At 42.6% G+C, this 25985-nt stretch overlaps 1 long non-coding RNA gene across 1 annotated transcript in view; it reads right to left on the reverse strand.

Moving 5' to 3' along the window:
• Positions 1 to 25510: 25510 nt before the first annotated feature.
• LOC131709415 (uncharacterized) overlaps positions 25511 to 25985 on the reverse strand; it is a 1669-nt gene continuing 1194 nt past the window's right edge. The window contains exon 2 of the long non-coding RNA XR_009311521.1: positions 25511 to 25985. This exon is cut by the window's right edge and continues 887 nt beyond it. This is a non-coding gene — a long non-coding RNA (uncharacterized LOC131709415).

Below are 25985 nucleotides of genomic sequence, written 5' to 3' on the forward strand. Positions count from 1 at the left end.
GACTACTGCAACTCCCTCCTGGCTGGCTTCCCTGCGTCCGCCACCCGTCCGCTCCAGCTCATCCAGAACTCCACTGCTCGCCTGGTGTTCTCTCTGCCTCGCTTCTCCCACGCAACTCCACTACTCCGCTCGCTCCACTGGCTCCTGATCACCGCTTGCATCCAGTTCAAGACTCTTGTACTAGCCTACAGATGCCTTGACCAGACTGCACCCAGCTACCTCCAGACCCTCATCTCTCCCTACACCCCCACTCGACTTCTCCGCTCCTCCTGCACTAGAAGACTGGTTCTACCTCCTCTATGCTCCCCTGCCTCCAGAGCCCGCTCCTTCTCCACCGTAGCCCCGCAGTGGTGGAATGACCTTCCTACAGATATCAGGACTGCCCAGTCCCTGACCACCTTCCGGTGCATCCTCAAGACTCACCTGTTCAGACAGCACCTGTAGAACTCCTCTTTTTCCCTCTGGACATTTATCACTCTTCCTTAAATGTGCTTTACTTGCTCTTATCTGCCCCCTATTTTACTGCATTTAATCCTGTACTTTAGAGTACTGTAATCTGTCAAGTGTTATTTAATCTGTATTATTTTGTATTTAATTATATCCTAATGTAACTATCACTGACACTGTTATCTGCTCCGTTATTGAATCGTATTTTGTCATACTTGCTAGTCATTGTATTTATCTTGCTCTTAATTGTATTATTAATTGTACTGTGATTTTTGAAATGCATTTTTGTTTCTGAATGTAAGTCGAACTGGATAAGGGTGTCTGCTAAGAAATAAATAATAATAAATAATAATAAAAAAAAATGAGGAATATCTCTCAATATGATTATGACTTTGAACACAAACATATAAAGTGGGGGTCTGTGGTCAATGGGGCAGCAGTTAGTCCAGTTTTCAGTAGCAGCTGAGTTAATAAACTCACCAGACACAGTTACTGACACAGGATTACTGAGCTGAGAGGAACTTGATCGACTTTTTCTTTGTCCTCGACAGCAGTACTGGCCCTGGTCAGATACAGCAGCTGCAGTGATTGTGTAGCTGTCGCCAGGTATACTGCGGCAAGCAGTCTGGAGCACTGGAGTGTCCTTGCTGTCTTTGTACCAGAGATATTTCCAGACAGCAGAACCCCCTCAACCCCACACCTCAGAGTGACTGTCTCCCCAGTGAATATCTCTGGGAATGGATGCTCCAGGGTGAGTGTAGTCTGGGGCAGCTCTTTTATTGTGATGGGAATGCTTGGCTCCTCCCCTGTTTTTTACATTAATGTGAGTTCTGTCCACAACACATGAAGTACAGGAACAGCAGAAACATTATCTGTAGTGATGTCTTTGAAATATCTTTATGGTCCAAATTGAAGTCTAAAGAGACTAGAAACTATATAAGCTCTTTGTAACAGGGGCAGGGCTGTGCTGACTGTCTGGCGCATGCATGGTTCTGCAGGAAGAGGGCAGCAGCCTCGTAAGATCCGCCTGTCAGTCATGGCAATGACACATACAGGAGGGACGAGGGTGTGTGGTCTCTCCCTCTCTCTGAATGGTTGGGAGACGGGCCTTGGGGGATTGCTCTGCCCATAAGTACTGTGTTTGGTTATGCATTCAGGTGGCCAGAGAGAGGATACCCAGTGATGCTGGAGACAGACTCCAGTGTAAACAAAGACTAGGCAAGCACGGCTGAGGGACACAGCCTGCCTTAAACAAATAAACCAAGAATTAAAAGAAAGAATTACCTACCCGAGTGGACGTGTGTAGTTATACAGGGTGTATAAATAATAGCTGAGCGTAGATCAGAGACCCGAGCTGACCGGCTTAGCGGCAGTGGGGGCACTGCGTACGCAGCACCTTTATTTTGTAGTTTTATTATTGTGTTTTATTTTCTATTTTTATTTCGCCTTTGGTTTTCATTATTATTTCAGAGCAGCTGCGTGTGCTGACGGATACGTGTGCAACCCCTGTTTATCATCGTTGGTGTAAGGGGAGTTGCAGCACCAGCGCCATCAGGTGATAAATAATAAAAAATAAAGAAAAGTTACCAAAATAAAACTGGGCACCCGTGCGGTGTTTCAAATAAAACCTTCTGTCTTGCGTGTGTGTCAGTGAATTGCCCACCACCCTTCCACACTCTTCTACAAAAGAACATGAGAAAATCACTGCCTGTGTCTGGTCACTGGAAACCCTAACAATTGTTCTTACTCATTTAAACTGAGTTCAGTCCATTACTGTGTTGTTTCAAATATATTTATTCAAGAAGTAGTTAAATAGTGAAATAGAACTCAAACTTAATGTAGCTCAGTTGACCAAACTTAAATTAATGTAGTACACTGACCAATAGGTACCCAGGCCTGATATGCAAATCCTGGTTCAGATTGAGGATCCTGGGAATCTGTGTATTTGTTGTTTGAGGTTTGTTGTACCGTCAAGATCTTTGAGTTTTGCAGGTCTGCACTCGGAATAGGGATGAACTGCATGTTTTTATATTTGTACTTTTGTCACCATAATTGCAGGAGTTCTCCATATTTAATGAGGTCTGCATGCTCACTCACAATGATCAATCCAAGCTCACAGTGATTCCCTGTTTGAACTACTATAAAATCCACTTTCTTATTAACATAGCAGTCACTTTGGAGTCATTTTTCCTAATAAAATGTGATTAAAGTTAATGTTTTCACGTAAGAATTTACTGAAGCTCACTCACTCAAATTGCATTACATTGCTTTGGTTAAGATGTACTAACTTAGTGTTATTGAGTTCACAACATTATTCACTGGCTTTCCTCAATTTTGTTCAGTAAACTCAACTTGTTTTTACAGTGTAGTAGCTTTTATCAAGTCAGGTCTTAAAGGATCCCAAAGATTCAGCATCACCAACAAGACTCGGTAACCCATTCCATACCCTCACCACTGTAAAGAACTGTGTCTTCTGGTCCTGGGTTCAGTACTAAGAAGAACACAAGAAGAAAAGGGGAACCACTGATAATCATGATATAATAATGTAAGAATCTGGATTTTAAAACCTTGATTAGCAGTCAGCCAATGTAATATTCTTATTGAAAAGCTTTCCAGCAATACCACACATAGCCTCTAGGTGGAGGACAGAATGGCACTGTAATGGCTAGTGTTTGCTCGAGTCATTCTTTGTTTTATTAAATTGTTATATTGGACAGAAGAAAGGGAAAGCTTATTTAAAAAGTGTGTTTTTTTTATAGATGATCAGGAAGCAGGATGAGAATCTTTACCAGTCTCTTCACTTTGTGACTGCATTGCCACAGACTACTTTCAACACACAGACCTAACATGAAAAGTGTCATTTCTCAAACTAGCTTCATGCTTTTCCCCCATGAATTGTAAATCCTGTTTTTAAAATGTGTTCACATTGTAAACTGTTGTCTTACCTTCATACTGTCCGGAGCAGCTCACTACAGTCAGCACTGAAAAACACAACAGAGACAGTCAGGGACTAGACCCTTATAAAAGCACCACAGTCATGTTGCTGTTTCCAATGCTTTTACCATTGTTATACCATGCTCATCAGTTATAGGTGCCTGCCATACATACATGTAACATGTGCTAACATAGGGAGAAGTAAGAGTCAGCGCCATCTAGTGATCGGACACTTTTGATCAGGTTTCCTTCTCTTGTTTTGTTAGTAACACACTGCTGTGCACTACTTGGTGCTTGTGTATATAATAATATAAAAAGACTCTAATCTAGCCTATATTAAATATGTATATGACAGGCAGCTCCTGAACTCATAGTCAAAGCACCTTAACACAGACTTACCAAATAATACAAACACAAGATTTGAGTCATTTCAATAAGAACCCTGTGAATGATTGTAAAGGTGAGGGAAGAGTAAAAACAAAGCAAATCAATGTCACATAATAATAATCCTTCATTAACTTGGACATACGCATGGGGTTTAGGAAACTGACAGATCTGTAGCTGCATTTAAAGTATTCTTGAGTAGCAACTGGTGGTGATATTGAATCGTGTTCAAAACCAGTCAGAGCTTTTTTGATACATTCAATATTCATACTGATTTCAGTGTTCATATGAAAAGAAGAAAGCAGTCTTGAGTTGTGAATTCAATTCAATAATGGGTGTGATAAGTGCAACAGGGAGAAGGCTGGGCATACACTGTCGACCACACACAGCGCAGGTGAGCATCTTAACCCCTATGCAAAAGATCCAGGCTCCTCTGCATGTGTGCTTATAGAGCTTTTAACCTCATCTCACCAGCAGGGGTCAGAATCCATAATGGCAGTTCATCACACAACACTGCCTGTTACACTGGCAGCACAATTATCTATTAGTCTATTAATTGTGATCCATAAGGGTAAAATGATTCTGTTATTTTGCAACAGAGGTGTGTGTCGAGTGGTACATGACTAAAAGCAAAACATGAGCTCTATTTTCATAAAAACAACTGTAACCAAATTATATTGAGAGGAACGGTAGTTCCTCGTACAAGTTATAAAAACTAGTTTGAAACGACCGAGAGTCTCTATACAGCTCAAAGAGTTTAGCTGTTTTCACCATGTTGCAGCGGCAAAACTAAATCACTTAGAATTACCATCTGTACCAGTATCAAAAGTCTGAAACTTTCTTACCTCAAATGTGAAAAAAACGTACATACCTCTTATACACAATGAGATATAAGTGGTCAAACTAAAGCAAAATTGTTATTCTCCTTCTTCCTCCTCTTCCGTCTACTTTTTAAGGGTGTGTAGCGACTATTCAAACAGAAAAGCTAAATAACTGGACATCTACCAATCCTGTGATTCCACATGTTGGTCAAATTCAAAACATACCAGGGTGTGCAAGCAGTTTGATATCCACACCATTTATATTAAACAAATTATTTATATTTTAAAACAGCACATTTCACAGGATGAAAAAAGAGGAGGGGGGGGGAATACTGTGGTTTGAACTCGCAGTATGATGTTCTTGAAGAGCACACGACCTTAGCCCGCTGCACCACTACACAGTTGTTGAAATGCATTCTTTTTTTAAGCTTACATCCAAGCCTGACCAGCTTCGATTTCCTGTTTGAAAATTTCTAGTATTCAGACCCCTGACCAATTCTCTCATATTACTGAATTACAAATGGTACATTGAAATTTCGTTCTGTTTGATATTTTATTTTAAAACACTGAAACTCAAAATCAATTATTGTAAGGTGACATTGGTTTTATGTTGGGAAATATTTTTTCAGAAAAATAAAAAACTGAAATATCTTGCTTGCATAAGTATTCAACCCCCCACACATTAATATTTCGTAGAGCCACCTTTTGCTGCAATATCAGCTTTAAGTCTTTTGGGGTAAGTATGTTCCAGCTTTGCACACAGTGTCGGAGTGATTTTGTCCCATTCTCCTTGGCAGATTTGCTCCACGTTGTTCAGGTTGGTTGGACGACGCTTGTGGACCGCAATTTTCAAATAGTGCCACAGATTCTCAATGGGATTGAGATCAGGACTTTGACTGGGTGTGGCGGAGTGTCCCGCCCCTATGTATTATTATTTGTATTTTTGTTTGCGGCGTGGATAAAAGCACCGCGTCTTTTATTATATTTAAAAACCCCGTGAGGATGCATGGCTGATCAGCTACTGATTATTTAACTAGCTGACAGTCACGCATCCTTACCAAACGCGTGCAGACTCTGGGGTAATAAGATAATTAACAACTAGTTAATCCCTCGGCCAGAGTATATGAACCTGCAGCGCTCTGCACTCGAGGTTGAGTGTACAGAGGAGAGTACGGGAGAGCGGAGAGAGAAAGAGCGCGAGGAGAATAAGACAATTAACAATTGCTAAAACGTGCTGGATTAGCCAGCATGACACTTACTTGTTTGTTTGTTTGTTTATTCGTTTGGCCCTCGTGCCCTTTTGTTTGGTGTTTTGTTAAATCTTTTGTTTTTGTTTTGTTTATTAATAAATACGCTGAGTGCCGTTGCACTCAGCTTCAACCGCCCATCCATTGTTTTGGTTTCTACTTCCTGGTCCGTGACGTCACCACTGCGAGCCAGACTGTCACATATGGTGTCCTGCGTGGGACAAACAACGCCTCCAACAGCCGGACCAGGAAAGGAAAGGACATTTTTTTTGTTCTTTTTCAAATAGTGTTTTTTTGTGTTTGGAAAAAAGAAAAAAAAAATGGATAAAGTGGATGCCTACATGGAGAGGTGGCATGCGCATCAGAGGGAGTTAAAGGAAGGAGGGGCTACATGGTGCCTCGCCTGCCTGGAGTATGGGCACCTCCCTGAGGTGTGCCCATATGAAGACCCCCTCTTTGTGCAGGCCTTTGATCGAGGTGAGTGGAGACTGCGGAGGAGTGGATCCACCTGAAGGCCATACCATCGCCGCAGGTGGATCAGGAAACCTGCCTCACCTGCCTCCAAAGGAGAGGAGTGGTGCTTTGCCGTCGGCAAGGTCAGGCACAAACCACCCGACCAACCCCCTCCATGGCAGGAGGTGGAACTGCTGGTCCCGAAGAAGGGAAGGAGGGGCGGTGCCAAGAAGGCGAAGAAACGGGCTACAGCGCCCGGAAGGGGGGAGTCCGAGCACCCAGCGCCCAGCGCCCAGAAGGGGGGAGCCCGAGCACCCAGTGCCCAGAGGGGGGGAGCCCGAACACCCAGCGCTCAGAGGGGGGGAGCCCGTGCATCCATCGCCCAGAGGGGGGGAGCCCGTGCATCCATCGCCCAGAGGGGGGGATCCCGTGCATCCATCGCCCAGAGGGGGGGAACCCGTGCATCCATCGCCCAGAGGGGGGGAGCCCGTGCATCCATCGCCCAGAGGGGGGGGAGCCCGTGCATCCATCGCCCAGAGGGGGGGAGCCCGTGCATCCAGCGCCCAGAGGAGAGGAGCCATTGCTGCCGTCTCCAATGCCAGAGGGTGAGGAGACCTCGCCGCTGTCTCCAGCACCAGGAGCTGCCTCTGCCTCCTCCACCTCCACTGCCAGGAGCAGAGCAGCAGGAGCTGCCTCTGTCTCCACCACCGCCAGGAGCAGAGCACCGGGAGCTGCCTCTGTCTCCACCACCGCCAGGAGCAGAGTACCGGGAGCTGCCTCTGCCTCCGCCACCTCCACCAGCAGAGGGTGAATGCCTGCTGGTTCTGCCTCAACCGCCGTGGGAGGACTGCTTGCCCCTCCCACCTCCACCAGCAGAGGGTGAATGCCTGCTGGTTCCGCCTCAGCCGCCGTGGGAGGACTGCTTGCCGCTCCCAGCTCCACCAGCAGAGGGTGAATGCCTGCTGGTTCCGCCTCAGCCGCCGTGGGAGGACTGCTTTCCGCTCCCACCTCCACCAGCAGAGGGTGAATACCTGCTGGTTCCACATCTACCGTCATGGGAAGGACTGCTCCTGCCCTGCCTCGCATCACCTGGGGTTGCCTGTTGCTCCGCATCGCCTGGGGCTGCCTGTTGCTCCGCATCGCCTGGGGCTGCCTGTTGCTCTGCATCGCCTGGAGAGCCACCAGCTACAGGGAACGAGGGAGAAGTGGAGCTCCTGCTGCCGCCTCCATGGCCAGGGGCTCCCCTCCCGAGTTCACCTCCCGAGGGTCCGCTGCTGCTGCTGCCATCGCCTCCCGAGGGTCTGCTGCTGCTGCCGTCGCCCCCCGAGGGTCCGCTGCTGCTGCCGTCGCCCCCCGAGGGTCCGCTGCTGCTGCCGTCGCCTCCCGAGGGTCCGCTGCTGCTGCCATCGCCTCCCGAGGGTCCGCTGCTGCTGCCGTCACCTCCCGAGGGTCCGCTGCTGCTGCCGTCACCTCCCGAGGGTCCGCTGCAGTTGCCGTCGCCCCCCGAGGGTCCGCTGCGGCTGCCATTGCCTCCCGAGGGTCCGCTGCTGCTGCCGTCGCCCCCCGAGGGTCCGCTGCTGCTGCCGTTGCCCCCCGAGGGTCCGCTGCAGCTGCCGTCGCCCCCCGAGGGTCCGCTGCTGCTTCCATTGCCTGCCAACGGTCTGCAGCTGCTACCTTCGCCACCCGAGGGTCCTGTTTTGCCTGGGGTCACTACCAGTCCTGCCATGCAGCAGGAAATACTGTGGCTGGAGCCCCATGAAGGGGAGCTGCCGGCCATGGAAAAGGGGGGGGAGGTCACGAGACCAGCTCCCCCAGCCGCACTTTCGCGGCAGGAAATACTATGGCTGGAACCCCATGAAGGGGAGCTGCCGGCCATGGAAAAGGGGGGGGGGGGTCAGGAGACCAGCTTCCCCAGCCGCACTTTTGCGGCAGGAAATACTGTGGCTGGAGCCCCGTGAAGGGCAGCTGCCAGCCATGAAGAAGGTGGGGGAGGTCAGGAGACCAGCTTCCCCCGCAGCAATTTCGCTGCAGGAGAAATGGTGGCCGGAGCCCCACGGAGGGGAGCTGCCGGCCATGAAGAAGGGGGGGCAGGTCTGGAGACAGACAAGGGTCATTTAAATGTGTTGGCTTAAAAAAGTAACAAGCAGACAAAAGTGATTAAAACAAAACAAGTTTGAATGACAAATTCGGCAACATTGTCACACTCTAAATTATATAGGACGCGCTCGCAAGCATGCGAGCACACACGCACATGCGAGCACACAAACACACATGCACAAATTCACACACACACACACTCACACACACAGACACACGCACACTCACACACTCACACTCACACACACACGCAGACAGACACACACACGCACACAATCACACACACACACGCGCGCACACTCACACACACAGACACACACACACTCACACACACACGCAGACAGACACACACGCGCACACACACTCTCACACACACACAAATGATCTGGCCCTTGAGCAGAAAACTAGTTATTTGTTGAAGCCCAGCATGGGCAGCAGTATGGAGAAGTGGTTAGGGCTCTGGACTCTTGACCTGAGGGTTGTGGGTTTAATCCCAAGTGGGGGACACTGCTGTTGTACTAAAATAAATAATAATAATAACAATAATAATAATAATAATAATAATAATAATAATAATAATAATAATTGTTTAGCTTGTTGCAGTTTCAACACTTGTGGTTTGTCTTTGCTGTATAAAAATAATTTATAACAAAAACATTGTCAGTGTAAAAAAATAAACTAGAAAAACGCAACAGTCGTTTAAAGGGGTGATATCAAACACAAAAGCCCAAGTTAGGAGAAGCAATTAGGCCAATCTTGTCAAGCATCAAGCAAATAGGCACAATTGGAAAGGTGCTGGGGCCCAAGATTCACACAATTCTTGCTTCTAACTTGGCGCCTTTTTTTGGTCGCTTCGCTCCACTTTATCGCTCCACTTGAAATGCACAGTGGCGCAGTGGGATAAGGTCGTGTGCTCTTCAAGAACATCATGTTGCAAGTTCAAACCACTTGAAATGCTCTTTGTATGACTTGAAGTGACTGAGACACACACTCAGACTGAGACTGTGTGTGTTGTAGTGTGTGTGTTTCTGAGTGTATGTGTGTCTCAGTTTGTTGTGTGTGCCTCAGTGTGTGTGTGTGTCTCAGTCTATGTGTGTGTCTCAGTGTGTGTGTGTGTGTGTGTCAGTGTGTGTGAGTGTCTCAGTGTGTGTGTGTCTCAGTCACTTCAAGTCATACAAAGAGCATTTCAAGTGGAGCGATAAAGTGATAAACGCGCCAAGTTAGAAGCAAGAATTGTGTGAATCTTGGGCCCCAGCACCTTTCCAAGTGTGCCTATTTGCTTGATGCTTGACAAGATTGGCCTAATTGCTTCTCCTAACTTGGGCTTTTGTGTTTGATATCACCCCTTTAAACGGCTGTTGTGTTTTTCTAACTTGTTTTTTTTTTTTTACATTGACAATGTTTTTGTTATAGATGAATAAATACAGTAGAACATTTTCTAGCAGTATCAGAAATTGTAACATGTCCATTTAATTTACAAGCATTTACACAGACCTGTGAAAAACAACAGATTAAAAGATAGCAGACCACAGGACTGGACCCACACTGCAGAGCTTCCTCCCTCCCACGCTGAGCATGTTTTTCCAACCACTGACCACATCCTCAGTTGCTACATCCTACAGCACGCTCTAACCCCATGGTATTTGAAACCGTTTAACCCCTCCTGCCCTGCACATGAAGAGTGGGTTTTGTGTGTATATATTGTAAATAATACTGTGTAAAATGTACATTTATTGTAATTAATTCATAAAGTAGCTGACACTCCTTTTTTATGGTACATTTTCTCAGTCTTGGTGTAATAATATTATGCAATGCAATTAACTGTACAGTAAAATACATTTCAATGAGGAAAAAATATGTATAATAATTGAGTGCTAATACCCAAAATAAAAAAAATTGAAGGGGAAAAAAATGTCTGTCAGTCAGAAATGAGAAATACGCATCACAAGCTGCTGTGCCTTGCACCGATTTACCACCTTGCCAGAAGCTGCAACAGTTTATAAATTAGCAAGAAAAACAGCACATTTCATTTCACAGTGTTTCTGTCACACTCGACATTGTGAACAGGATAACTGCCTTGATGTTGTATCAATCTTCAACAAGCTTTTATTTTATTATTCAATCCTAGCTTCCTTTGTATGCTTTGGAATGCATTTCACTGTAGTCTTACTGTGTGATTATGAGGACCCTCTCTATATGCCTGCACGGGTTTTTATAAAAGGTAATGGCTTAGTATATTATAGCATGATCACAATGAATCACCACTCCCCCTTATCCTCTCAGTCCTGAATGCTACAGTAGTGTGGTAGGGTGTGTGGGTGATTCACTGATACACTACAGGAATGGTTAGTATATTATAGCATGATCACAATGAATCAGCAGTCCCCCTTATCCTCTCAGTCCTGAATGCTACAGTAGTGTGGTAGGGTGTGTGGGTGATTCACTGATACAGTACAGGAATAGTTAGTATATTATAGCAGGATCACAATGATCCTGCTATAATCCCCCTTCTATAAACCTCAGAATGATTTTAACAATATAATTCTAACTGATTTCTTATTGCATAAAAAACAGCTGCTATTATTATTATTATTATTATTATTATTATTATTATTATTATTACTATTATTATTATTATTATTATTATTATTATTATTATTATTATTATTATTAATATTATTATTATTATTAATATTAATTAGTCATTTAGCAGATGTCCAAAGCGAGTTACAGAGACTAGGGGGTGAACTCTGCATCAACAACTGCTGCTGCTGCTGCAGAGTCACTTAAAATATGACCCCGGTTTAACCTAAAACCATAATATATTTAAAAAAACAAACTGCTGTGTACTTGTAAAATGAAATAAAAATATACACAGCAGTCTAGAACAGTTCCATGAATATCAAACAAGCAAAATCTTTTACTCTGTATAAATGTTCATGGAGGGTAAATGTTTGCAATCAATATTATAAAACTAATTTAGTCAGATTTTACATTCAGCTTTCAGAAAGCTATAACACAGGGGACCTGCAATCACTGGGTAATGACATTTAAAAAATACTTTGATTGTAGAAAACGGTCCTTTCCCTTCTGGGATCTAGCCATTGCAACTTTAAAGTTTTTATTTTACCACCTACAGCTCTGGCCAAAAGTTCTGCATCCCCCTATAGAATGAACTGATTCTGCTTCATAAAGTCACACGAAACCTGCTGAATAATGTTAACTTAGCATATTAAATTACACACCACTTTGTATTATTACATATTCTTAACCAAAAACTGACACAAATTGAAAAATGTGACATTTGGAAATTTAACATGAAATACTACTCTACCTGTCTCCAGTTAACTTTTGCAATTTAATTTTGTAGCTTCTTTTATTACATGATGTTAAATAAAATATCTAAATTATGTTCATACAGGTTTTTTTAAAATTTTGTATTATGTCTCAATTCTAAAATTCTGGGTGATGCAAAACTTTTGTCCAGAGCTTTAGAACTGCTAATGTTCTTTTAACATCCCATTCCCAAAAACATGTTAAAGAAAGAACGAAAGAAAGAAATGCACACCCTGAATAAGTGAAGCATTAGTTTGCTTTAACACTTTCACAGGAAGTGTCAGTGAGCTGCTGTAGCTACAGTTCAGACCAGTTCAAAGGGCCTCAGCAGCATCAGCATACATTACTGTGAGAGGACTTTCTGTACCACTATTTACAAGTTTCCAGGTTCCTATATTTGATTATAGGTGGAAATCAATTTAGTTATCTTACAATCCTTCTGCACACATTTTTGTATTAATCTTTAAGCATGCTTCCATGTTTGGCCATACTTCTACCATATTGTATCATGCATGTGCAATACTTTCATTCAGGGGCGTCATTTGCTATAGGGCAGGGTGGGCAGCTGCCCCCCTCCCCCAGACACACAATATAATAACTATTAAGATGGTCGAAGTTTTCTTCACAAATGAATAAAATGCATTTTTCAAACATCGTTATTTTCTAATCGAACCTGGATCCGGAATGAAGCCAGCCACGGCTGCAAGGCGACATTCATTCATTTTCTATTGATAGTTCATCATTGTCCAGTGATTATATCGACAACACAGAATTACACTGCAGTCTATTAAGTCTATAAGAATATAATATTATTGATATCATGAGTCAAAGGGAAATGTCGGATATGTTTGTCACAGCAGGAGGAAAACAGAAGAATTAAACACAGCGAGACAACAAGGAGGGATTCACTTAAGAAACTATTAATATTGCTGATGCCCAGGTACAATTATTTATACCTGCTCTAAAGATAAGGTACCATAGATTTGAAACTAGATTTAGCCTCATGTGTAGAGCTGTGCTGTGCGTTTTCGGTTTGGATTGGCTGAAAATAATATTTAAGGTGGCACACTTGTTATAAATTAGTGCCGTGCTTCACAAATACTTGCATTGCAAATTTTTTATAATTTATTTTAAGAATAAGAACAACGCTGACAAAACGCACGTTATCTCATTGTAAACTGGACCAATTACTGCCTGTTTATATTCATTCATGATGCTAATTACTGTTTTAAAATGTTACAATGTTTAAATATGCATTTATATGGGAAAAAATGATTAGGCAATGCTATAAATGAAAATCTATGAATTTATTTTTCTAACGTATTTTCGTATATATGCAAATGTTGGTATTCGGCAAAAACATTAGACTTACAGGCTGGTGTTGACACACATTTGCCTTGATGAAAGCGAGACGCCACCCCCTTTTATTTTATTTTATTCATGATTATCAGGTAAACATGTTATTTAAAACTTTGCTACAGATTTATACTTTCGACATTCACAGAATTGTGGTGCTTTTTTAGCAGTTCATATTCATTGGTTTATATTTGATACAAACAGCATGATTTTCAAAAGGGGAAAAATAAGAACTAGGTTAGAAAGTGATTTCTAAAGCTGATTTGGGTCACTAAGTATCTGGCTTTCAAAGGGTTTAGATGAAACGAGTCGTGAATTCACTTGTTGACACTTTAAAAATACAAATCAAGTGATGTGGTTCCATCAGGCTTTGAAAATCATTTTGCAACCTCATTCTTGTTTTGCCCCTTTTGAAAATCATGCTGAAAGTGTCATTCTTTGTGGAAAGCAGGTGAAATGTATCAAACTTAACTCGAGGTTGTAAGTATATAACTAATCTGGTGAGATGTATTCGGATGGATGCTCTAAATTAAAGAGTTAAACTGCGTTCTTACCCCTGGCTCTTTTTGTAAAGCCCATGCAATACAGGACTTTCTTTTCTTTTTTTTCAATGATCTGAAATAAGAGTAGTCTAATGTCCCGAGCTGCTTCTCTAAAACGATTTTAAAGAGATGATGTTGTACCACTATTTGTTTAATGTAGCAGTAGTGACGGTTTGCAACTGAAATGTTTAGTTAACTATATTGGAAGCTGGCAGTACAGTAATTCGGTTAGTGTTAAAGCCTTTACACACTTTTAATGTTGACACAACTTCCCCCCCTGCTTTCATTTGATTTATCATACATTGACTAGCTTTTTCTACACTTAACTACACTTTTACCATGAAACTACCATGAAAAAAGGTCCTCGCTCCCCTGTCCTTTACCATGTGCTTCCCTGCTGTACCATGCATACAATATGTTTTACAATACTCTATTTCGTTTACCTGGCTTGCACACTCTGCTTTTACCATGACATTCCCACAAGACAACGGCTCAAAATATATATTTTGAATTACGATCAAGTCTTACAAACCCGGAATCTTTCACTCTAACTGTCCCCAAACCAGATGGATAATCAGCAGCATGTTTAATAAAGCACCAGCAATAATACTTACATATCAGTGCAGCGACTTCACAAGCCTGCATTCTGTCTGGAGATGTTTTCAAAGATGAGCTCAGTGTAGGCACTTCACAGGTTTGAAGTTGTAAACATACAGGTTCCTCCCACTACGCCTATTTATTAAATGACCACAAACGTATTCCTAATATGTCTGATTCTGTTGTCTGACAAAACATAGTCACGTGATCTCATTTCGGGGAGTATTTATTTTTACACTGAGCATCAAACAACTTCATTTACATGTAAGAAGCTAAAACTTCTATTAAGCAACTGGCTGCTGGAAAACAAAAACACTTTACTCAAGAACTGGTCTGATGAAACCACTGTTCAAATGAGGGGATTGAAACACTTCTGTACACACACTTCACTGTGCTCTGTGTGTGGGAATGGAAGGTTGGCAGGGATGGGGTTAAATCTGTCCCTCCAGCAATCACAGGTGTGGTCATTCCCCAATTAGGTAATTGATGCTAATTGGGGAGTGGCCACATATATAAAAGCATTTAGAAATCCTTGCTTTGGGGTGAGTAATTTTTTGTATTGTTGGTCAAAATGGTAGTGAAGGCGAATGCCCAGACTACATCTGATTGTTTTGTTTAATCTTTTGTTTTGGCCCTTGTGCCTTTTTCTTTGTTCCTGTGTTTGTTAATAAGCGTGCACACCAGCACTTAAACTGCAGCTTTCTGTCTCTGGGTCTCTTCCTGCCGGTAACAGCTTGGGAAGTGATGCTACCCTGTCACAAAGGCAATAACAACGTGCGCTTATAATGCTACAAACAACATTCACCACAGTGATGGTGTACTGTATGTACCTACACAGAATTTCCATAATATATGCAAAATGTTTGAAAATGATCTGTATAAATGACATTTTCCAGCAGAAAGACATTGTCAGTACAAAATCTAATTTCTCTGCCAGGGATAAAAATTGAAAGATCAGAGCCAACGTCCATCCGTCCGTCCATCAAATTGCACCCTGCTAACATACTTTGCAAAATATATTTTCTAAATAAAGTTGTTAAGGCAGGAGAAAGGCAGACAAAAATCAAGCACATCCTCTCGACTTAATTTACTAAACGTAAATAAATGACCATCAAAATAATTATATACAGTTCTGTACCAGTGGTGATTTCTAAGTCAGAAGAGACACGACTACAAGCCTGTTGTTCATCAATCTACCAATTTCTTCTAGCACAGTAAAGAAAATGCATGAAATCAGGTCATTCTGTCATCTTAGTAAATATGGATCCTTATTTCCATGTGAGCAGCAAGTAACTTGTCATATTGAGCAATTATTATGCTGAATTTTGCATTACTTAAGATATGCGCATGTGTCAGCGTTTCATAGTAATGTTTTCATCGCCATGGTTTCAAGGTGAACTTTTGCCATTATAATGAAATGCACTTTTTAGACATCAAAACATAAACACCAAAACACAAAACAGATCAAGTGAAACTTACATACTGTATTTATTTTTTTAAGCCCAATTTCTTGAACACTGTGCTCTACCTTTAAAAATGTCTGCACACAACAAGCACCAAGGGCTAAAGATGATAAAACAGCTGTGTTTAAATATACAGTGTTTTTAAAATGTTCCTACACGTATCATGGATTTCTTTTTTTCTGATCACTTTTTAAAATCTCACTCATAGTAGGCTGACAGCAGTGCTTCAGCAGGGGGCAGGAGGGCTTGAGATGATCCTCCAATTAAAACCAGGGATCTGCCATTGCTAGTACTGTACTGTGTGGTGGTTACAGGAGATCGGAGTTTATAACAGAGTCTTGCCTGCTGTGAGGACCCAGTGCTGCTGGTAATATAGGAATGTTGAATCCAGGGTTTTGGTTAAAGTGTCATTTTTTCTTGCATTTTAGACAGTATTTTTGTTTTTGTTTTATTGAACATTATTATATATATATATATACACACTTTTAATCATATGAAATTGAGGAGGGAGGAGCCTCCACTGATACTTATATTGACTCATCTTGTCAATAGTGGCACTAGCTTGTGAGCTTTGTGTATGTAAAGCTGTCTTATGTACTGTAGGCTACTCATATCCAGAGATCTAAGTATATCAGCATATAATTATCAGTTGAATGATTTAGTTGCAATATGAAACATATATTCAAGTCAAGACTAAAAACACACTTTTATGGCTTTCTTATCTTAGTGGGTTTTAATGTAACTTTAAAATGGCTGTTTTTGTATTATTATTATGTGTACCAGTATACTGTTATTTAAATGGTCTGATTGTGGCAGTTGTGTGTGTGACATGCTATACACATGTATTGTGGTTTGTTTGTTTTTTCCTGCTATGTACTGTACAGTGCTTTGTGATGCTTTTGTATGAAAAGCTCTACAGAAATGTAATAAATGCAATAAATAAATATATAGGCAATATATTCTTTACACATTTCTAGTGTAAAAGACTAGAATTCTACAGTCAACATATTCTTATGGATTTCTAAAAAGTCAGTATAAATCTGTCTCTTATTTTATTTAATTCAGTGCAGTGAAGGGCTTCAGGGGCTGCGGTTGAGTGAGAGGAAGTGCTGGAGGATGAGCACATAGCAGGGTGCACAGGAAGTGATGGCAACACATTAAACTGACACTTTAGATTATTATTTAGAGGAGATGTTAATGTTAAGGTCTTCAATCCCAGTGAACGGGGCAGAACATCCCTGGACAAGAGATGCTGCAACTCAGAGGATTCTGAAAGCTTGCACTCACACAGCTTTAGATGATGAATTCAATACTTCAGTGGGGTTCTTTAACAGCACTGCAGAAAAGTGTCTCACATGCACAACTTCATCTCATGAGTTACAAGATCAAGTTAAAGCTTTGTGAACAGAGCCCTTCAACTAGACTAACATTTCAACTAAAGCTGTCACCATCACACACTATAACAAAAACTCTGTCAAAGACAGACCTTTTCATTTCAGGATGCTCAGATTGCACCTGCTCTGTGAATAAATGGAGATGCACAAAAAATAAATCATTTAAATAAAATATTAGTAACATACCTCCCCAGCCATGGATGTAAAATCAAGACAAGTCTTATCAGTGTCATGAGAAAGCCCCATGAGAACCTACATCCACTGAGTCTGGAAGCAACACCCCAGTAACGTTGTTGAAGCTGACACCCTGGCATCCTTCAAGGAGCTGCTTGATGAGATTCTGGGATCAATAAGCTACTAACAACCAAAACGGGCTAGATGGGCTGAATGGCCTCCTCTCGTTTGTAAAATTTCTTATGTTCTTAAGTTCTTATGAATGTGCACAATGTGAATGTGACAGACAGACATCTCTTCATATTCCCAGATTCTGGTTCTCTCAATACACTAAAGAACACCCTCACCAAGTGTCACCACAACTGCACTTCAAGATAGAAATGTGAATATGAACCAGGTAAAATCTCTATTAACTGAACTAATAGGGACCAGGGATTATTCATTAATTGTTCAGATAATTGCTTTAAAACTGTAAAATTGTTTATATGAGTCCTAATAAAATCTATGATACCCCTTTATCTTTAACAACATATGTACAGTACTGAACTATATTTTAAAACCCTGAGGTTGAGGACTGAATAGTGCATTTTCAACGACAACAGGGCACAAAAGCACAGCACACAAAAAGACAGAATCACCAGTCCATCTGAAAAGACAGAAAGTGTTCAGATCAGCAGGGCTGAGAGATGGGTTAGGATTGAGGAGTCTGCAGGATCACCCATTGATCTGAAAAGACAGAAAGAGTTCAGATCAGCAGGGCTGAGAGACAGGTCAGGATTGAGGAGTCTGCAGGATCACCCATTGATCTGAAAAGACAGAAAGAGTTCAGATCAGCAGGGCTGAGAGACGGGTCAGGATTGAGGAGTCTGCAGGATCACCCATTGATCCTGTTGCTAATAATAAAAAAGTCTACTTGTAAAATAAAATAAAGATACACAGAGCAGTTTCATGAATATCAAACAGACTGAAAAGGGTCAGAACAATCTTTTACTCCATAAAAACGTTCATGGAGGGCAGATGTTGCAATCAACATTATTAACTAGCAATACAAAGTATATTAGTAGGATTTTACATTCAGCTCTCAGAAATCCATAGACAGCAGTGTGGAGTAGTGGTTAGGGCTCTGGACTCCAGACCGGAGGGTCATGGGTTCAATCCCCAGTGGGGGACACTGCTGTTGTACCCTTGAGCAAGGTACTTTACCTAAAATTGCTCCAGTAAAAACCCAACTGTATAAATGGGTAATTGTATGTAAAAAATAATGTGTAAAAAAATAATGTGATATCTTGTAACAATTGTAAGTCGCCCTGGATAAGGGCGTCTGCTAAGAAATAAATAATAATAACACAGGAGACCCACAATCACTGGGTAATGAAATAAATACTTTAATCATAGAAAACGGTGCTTTCCTCTTGTGGGAACGAATCATTACTAATGTAAAGTTTGTATTTCACCTCCTAGCAGAGCTAAATGTGAACGAGCCATTACTAATGTAAAGTTTGTATTTCACCTCCTAGCAGTGCTGAATGTTTGTTTAACACCCCCTCCCCACATTGTGTGTGTGGCCTGTGAAGCAAATATCAAATTCAGTGTATATTTCTTAAATAGAATGTGACACATGTTGCTAAAGCTGATAAATAAATCAAGCGCTCGTGTGCTCTCTTCCTGTGCTCAGTTTAACACTTTTTTTTCAACAGGAAGTGTCAGTGAGCTGCTGTAGCTACAGTTCAGACCAGTTCAAAGGGCCTCAGCAGCATCAGCATACATCACTGTGAGAGGACTTTCTGTACCACTATATTAAATTTATATATATATATATATATATATATATATATATATATATATATATATATACAGCTCTGGAAAAAATTAAGAGACCACTGCAAAATTATCAGTTTCTCTGGTTTTACTATTTATAGGTATGTGTTTGGGTAAAATGGACATTTTTGTTTTATTCTATAAACTACTGACAACATTTCTCCCAAATTCCAAATAAAAATATTGTCATTTAGAGCATTTATTTGCAGAAAATGACAACTGGTCAAAATAACAAAAAAGATGTAGTGTTGTCAGACCTCGAATAATGCAAAGAAAATAAGTTTATATTCATTTTTAAACAACACAATACTAATGTTTTAACTTAGGAAGAGTTCAGAAATCAATATTTGGTGGAATAACTCAGATTTTCAATCACAGCTTTCATGTGTCTTGGCATGCTCTCCACCAGTCTTTCACATTGATGTTGGGTGACTTTATGCCACTCCTGGCGCAAAAATTCAAGCAGCTCAGCCTTGTTTGATGGCTTGTAACCATCCATCTTCCTCTTGATCACATTCCAGAGGTTTTCAATGGGGTTCAGGTCTGGAGATTGGGCTGGCCATGACAGAGTGTTGATCTGGTGGTCCTCCATCTACACCTTGATTGACCAAGCTGGCCGTACCTTTGGGTTCGTGACCCAGAGATAAAAACATTTATTCAAAACACAAAACAAACAAACAAACCCCTGCTCTCATTGAGCTCTCACTACACACATGCAGGTCCCTGTCTAACATGCAGGACAGCTAAGCTGTGTTCCTGACATATAACACCAAAACAAAACACTTTAATACAATTTTTTATAAAACCAAACATAGGTTTTAAACAGACCTTTACGACTTTCCATCAGGCTCTTCACTCAACAGCAGCAGCCTCGAGCTCTTCAATAACTACCAGGTGCAGGTGATAATTAATAATTAAACAAAACAATCAAACAATTAAATTAAACAAAAGCAATTACCTTGGCATAAAACAAAACATTTTTATATTGCAGGCCCCTCTGTCCAGCTACATCCATGATATATATATATATATATATAGTAACAAAAACTGTGTTAAAATAACATTAAGGTTGCAGTTCAAAGTGTCAGGAAATGGGATGTTAAGGCACGGAACCTTAACTCACCCCTATGATGCCGATGCATCGCATCAGATATGATGTCATACATGACATCAGTAATGACATCAGCAATGACTAATCACATGACAAATGCTCCACCAAGACTGCCCAGAAGGACATTACCTGGGTGTGTTTATTGGTATGGAGAATATTGTGCTGTCAGCTGTTCTTAGGAACTCATATGACAATAACAAGACAAAGACGCAGAGTGTGGTCCTCATTCTCCATGGCACTGTTCCAGAAAAAAAAAATCCTTTTACTGAGTGAGATACATATTCAAATGCATTTGATAAACCAATGGTCTTGGATAGATATGTGGCAATGCCATATTGCATAGTGGCAAGTGTGCCTAGTTTTGCATTGGAAGTAACAGTAGTAATTATGCAACACCTATATCACATCTATAGACAATAGTGCAAAGAGTGACCCGAGTGACAGTGAGCTCAATGAAGGTGTTCTTGTTCTACACACATCGAAGAAAATATGTTGTACAGCAACCCATGAAGTGGCAGCCAGCCTGGTATAACGCAGGTGAAACAGGACTGTTCTAAGAGATCCGAGTAACACACCGCACAACAACACATTTTTTTTGTTTTTCACCCAGGGTCAGGGACATAAGAATGTGAGATCAGCTACTGAAATGTGTCAACTGGCTTATTTATGAAAAAATCTGTCATTATGCACATGACTTTATTATACACTACAGCAATCCAGTAATGAGACCAGCTTTGTTTTTGTGTGCAAAATTTTCTACTGCAAAAACATGCTAGTAATCATCTATTAGTGAAACATGTATAATACTCCATAAAGCATACCGCATATACAGTGTGATGAACATGAGACATAAATGCAGCCTATCGTATAAATATTACAATTGAGTACAAATGTTAAACTTATTTAAGCATTTGAACCCGAAGGAGCACTATTAGAATATGGATCTGTTAAAAAATAAAAAAATAAATAGTTTTTATCCTGATTCAGGTTCTTTCAGTTTAATCCAAGTGGACCCTGTGGTCTACTTCCAGTTGTGATGTAAATAGCATCTTCATAAAGCACTGTATTTAATTTAAATATTCTACTGACATGCAGCTGTTCATACTCTGTTTTGTGAAGGGTTTGTTATCAGTAACTTTTTTTTCTTTATTTTTTTAATAGGGTTTGAGTGCATATTTTATGCAGCCAGCTGAATTTCAGTATGTTAGGCTATTATTATTATTATTATTTTTAGGCTGAGGCGGGGCAGTTTGGGGTGGCTGTTTAGGGCGCTGGCTCTGAAAACGCCTCCTGTGACGCTGGTGTGTGGGCTGGCCACGTCCTGCGTTCCCTCTGCCTGCCGGTTGGGCCCAGTTGTTTGCTGCTGATGTGCAGGCCTGTAGGCGATGCCTTGGTTCACCCAGCAGAGCCGTGGGGACTGGAACTGTTCTGGTGACAGTCCGCGTCTGAGAAGCTAGCCAGCGGCTCCACCTGCCCCAGGCAGAGACGCAGGGAGGGAGCAACGCAGCCATCTGCTGGGACGCCTCGTGTACCCGGTGGGATTTCTGTAGGATCTCCTCCACGGCTGGCCCAAATATATGTCCTGTGGATATAGGTGCATCAAGCAGCACGGTCTTATCCACATCAGGAACTCTGGCTTGTGACAGCCACAGCTGTCTACGAGCCACGATCAAGCTAGCCAGGCTCCGGCCAAGAGCTTACCCTTGGAGACCGGAGATCTGCAGCAGTGTGCTGGACAGGAGATGCAACTCCATGGCCACCAGCTCGGGGAGCGGGGCCTCGCGCAGTACACTGTCCAAGTAAGCAGTAAGCACACTCACTGTGTTAGACAGCTGAGTTGCCTGTGCCCCTGCTGTATATGGGGGTTCGTCACCCTACACTGAGTGTTTGGGCACATCGAGTCCCTTGCCAATCCACCTACCGACGGGGCCTTAACCACGGCCAAGATGGTGGAGTCTACCGGGGGGAACCCTGCCAGGCCAAGCTTATCCGCGCCCTCCAAGGAGGCAAGCGGTGCGGCATGTTTCAGCACACTAGGACTTGAGGCTGGATGATCCCAGGAGAAGTGTACCTCCTCCATGAAGTCTGGGAAGGCTGGGAACTGCTGAGGGCGAGGAGCCATCGCCTGCGTCCAGAACACGGACCGGCGTGGTTTCGCTGGTGGCGTCCAGGGGACCTGCAAGAAAGCTGCAGCGCATCCCATAAGAGCTGAAACTGAGCTGGACAATGGGGGTGCACTGGCTTCCAAGGCCACCTCGAAGCAATGGGGCCTGGGCGGCTGGCGCCTGTTTAGCCAAGAGCTCTAAGACATGGACCATCTGGGCCTTGAAATCCATAATGTCCCTTGCCTGCTTGGAACGCTTCACCCTTCTCGCTCGTGGCGATGGGGATCGACTGCGGGCAGCCTGCGCATCGGGGATGTCTAGCAGGGGGTCCTGGGACAGGTCATGGAGGAGGAGCTCTGGGGCTCCAAGAGCTGCCGACGTTCCAGCCATAGAGGACATGGAGCTCATCCTCATGGCCCTCCCCAAACGAGCTTCTTTCACCCGGGGCTGGAAAGCCTCACAGATGCTACAGGCCATGTCCCTCTCGAGGGCCAAGGTGGCATGTTGAATGCCCAAGCATCGCACGCAGAGGGTATGCTTGTCCTCTTGCCGGATATTGGCGTTGCAGGCCGTGCAAGGGTGGAACCGCGACTTGCCTGACATGGGCCTGGTGTTTTGCAGAAAACACCACTTGCACTGCACTCGAGCACTGATAAGTGTGAATGCCGTGCGCTCACCTAACACCTAGCACTGCGCACTGAGTACCATGGCCACCTTGTGCACCACGTACCGTGCCACACCATATGTCCATGCAGTAGTGTAGTACCAAGCACCGTGTGCACCGTGCACTGTGTGCAGAGCCTGTGCCCACTGAGTACCGTGCAGCACCGTGCGTTCTCGCACTAGCGTTGTGGCAGTGGGTACCAAGCACCGTGTGCACCAAGCACCGCACACACCGAGGACCGTGCAGCGCTGTGACTCTGCACTGACGCTGACGCACTGGGTACTGTGTGCCGTATGCACTGAGCAGTTGTGCTCCGAGATACCTGAGTATCAAGGGCTATGCGTGCACCACGGTACCGAAACACCGGGGAGGCCGCTACACAATGTGCCTACCCTAAACGCATGGTCAACACACTGGTCAGAATGTAACTTGTACCAGGGGGACACAAGGCCGAAGTCCCCGCTGGGCGTGCTGAAGCAGACAGCAAAACACTATTTGTTTATAAGGCCCGATTCACCGAAGTGGCAGGCTTACACAGCCGGCAGGGTTTACCCGAAAGTGGGGATGTGGCAAGGCCTAGCCCTGTGGAGGAAAGTGTGGCTGGAAGAGTTACTCAACAGCGGGGATAAGGCAAGGCCTAGCCACATGGAGGAACTGTGTACACAACGATCATTGCGAGTTAGGAATGAGCCCACAGGTGTTGAAGATAACACAATGATAGACCTGTGGTCAGCGTACTTGCCTGCCATAACGTCATGGAGTTAAAGTGTAAACAGGCTGCCGGTGTGGTTAGGTAGGGGATCAAGGTTGGACTATGATTAATTCTCATTAGCCTTAATTGGCCTGCACCTGTAGCCTGTAACCGTCCAATTCCAAGATGATCCAGCACCTTTAAAAGAAAACCTTCACAGCCAGTCAAGGGTGGCTTCCAACCAGTGAGCAGCGTGAGCTTATCTACAACCAGGACTGAACGGGAATACAAAAGAGAAGCTAAAACTGCCTTTGCGACTGAAATCTTCTTTCCTGGGCCGGCGCTGTTGGAAGGGAAATACAGCAAAGTGGAAAGAGACGCTGCTGGTTTTCACATGCTGGGGGACAGGCTGAAGCCAGCAAATGACCTGGTAAAACCCAGGAACCAATTACTTCAACTGGACATTGTTAACTGTCCAGTTAGTTTACATTGTTGTTGTTTTTTTTGTTATACAAATCCTGTTTGAACTGTTTATTTTCTTTATATCTCATCTCGCAACCAGGATTGTATTTTCTTTTGTCAAGTAAGCGAGCAAGTTTATTTTTTTCCCTTTGTGAAGTTTAATAAACAAACTATATTATATTGGAAACAACTGTCTGCGTCGTCTGTGCACCCACAAGCTCACTATATATATATATATATATATATATATATATATATATATATATAATTTGGATGGAGGTGTTTTATTGGTTTTTATTAATTAAAATGAAAATCAGAAGCCCTATTTATAATGCAATCTTCATTAACAGTTAAATAATAATAATCATTACCATGAAACATAAATGTATATAATTGTTATTACAATTGAGAGCAAGAATTTAACATATTGCTCATTATTCCCTAAAGTTAGAACTTAAAAGTGATTCTATTAAATGTAATATTAAACTGCAGTTCCAATGTGCCTATGGTTGGACTTGCAATTTATTGTTCAAAGCCTTATCTCCATTTGTGACCTCTGGTCCTTGTTTCTTTTTTCAGGTCAAAAAAGTCCCCTGGGTCAACATTGCACCCTAGTGCTCCCTAGTGGTCATGATGGGAATGGTGACCCATTGTTAGACCCTGGGTGTCCCACTAGGCTAAGCATCGTCATATCTACAGAGTAGAGAAAAACTCAAAATGAACGCAAAAATGACTAATAGTACCAGATATGTGACCTTAAAGTGGCATAGTCTGCTTCATGACAGGAGGCGCTTAGAATAAAGGTCATGCTGTAACCCTTTCAAGACCAGCTTATTTATTTAAACCTGCAGACAATGTCAGCAACTGCTGGTGAGCTGGTGATCAGCTACGACTTGGGAACTGTTACAAAGTGAACAGTATAGATTCATTTAGGAGTGTAGACAACAAACAGCTGATATAGATCCATTCAACCAGAACCCAGTCTCCTGAAGCACACTGTATAGAAAGGGATCCATCGCTATAGAGCAGTCTCTGTTCAGCCCCTGTGCTGCCCATCACCCAGTCTCCTGAACCACACTGTATAGAAAGGGATCCATCTCTATAGAGCAGTCCCTGTTCAGCCCCTGTGCTGCCCATCACCCAGTCTCCTGAACCACACTGTATAGAAAGGGATCCATCGCTATAGAGCAGTCTCTGTTCAGCCCCTGTGCTGCCCATCACCCAGTCTCCTGAACCACACTGTATAGAAAGGGATCCATCTCTATAGAGCCGTCTCTGTTCAGCCCCTGTGCTGCCCATCACCCAGTCTCCTGAACCACACTGTATAGAAAGGGATCCATCGCTATAGAGCAGCCTTGTCAGGGGACTGCAGTCTCTGTGAAAATAGTAATAATAATAAAAAAGATGCCATAGATTGAGATTGAAACTTTATTGAAATAAATCAGCAAAAATACATTCAGAAATACAGAGTAGTAGAGTATCATTGTCATGCACAACCCTTCATACAATACAATGACATGAATCACATATTTTCTTTGGTACAGCTCGTGTGATTTCTATGTGTTTGCATGAGATGAACATGTTTCATGAATGCATGGATTTGCCCCCCTCCCATCTGCTCCCCACACACTATAATGCGAAATAAAACTTGTTCAGTGACCCTGTTATTTTTATGTTTTTAACAGTAATGTAAATTAAATATCATCAGAAAAAATGACATTTCCATTTAAATCATAAACTGTAGCAAACCACCCTACTCATAGCCTTAATGACTTCACCCCATGTTGCATTGCACCCTGAAGACTGCACATATATTTCTGTGTGATAATGCAGACCTATTTAAAGACCATAGGGGGTGCCACAGTGCTAGTGTATGCTGCAGCTTCACT

Source organism: Acipenser ruthenus, chromosome 43 (genome assembly GCF_902713425.1).
Source record: "Acipenser ruthenus chromosome 43, fAciRut3.2 maternal haplotype, whole genome shotgun sequence".
NCBI classification, from domain to species: domain Eukaryota; kingdom Metazoa; phylum Chordata; class Actinopteri; order Acipenseriformes; family Acipenseridae; genus Acipenser; species Acipenser ruthenus.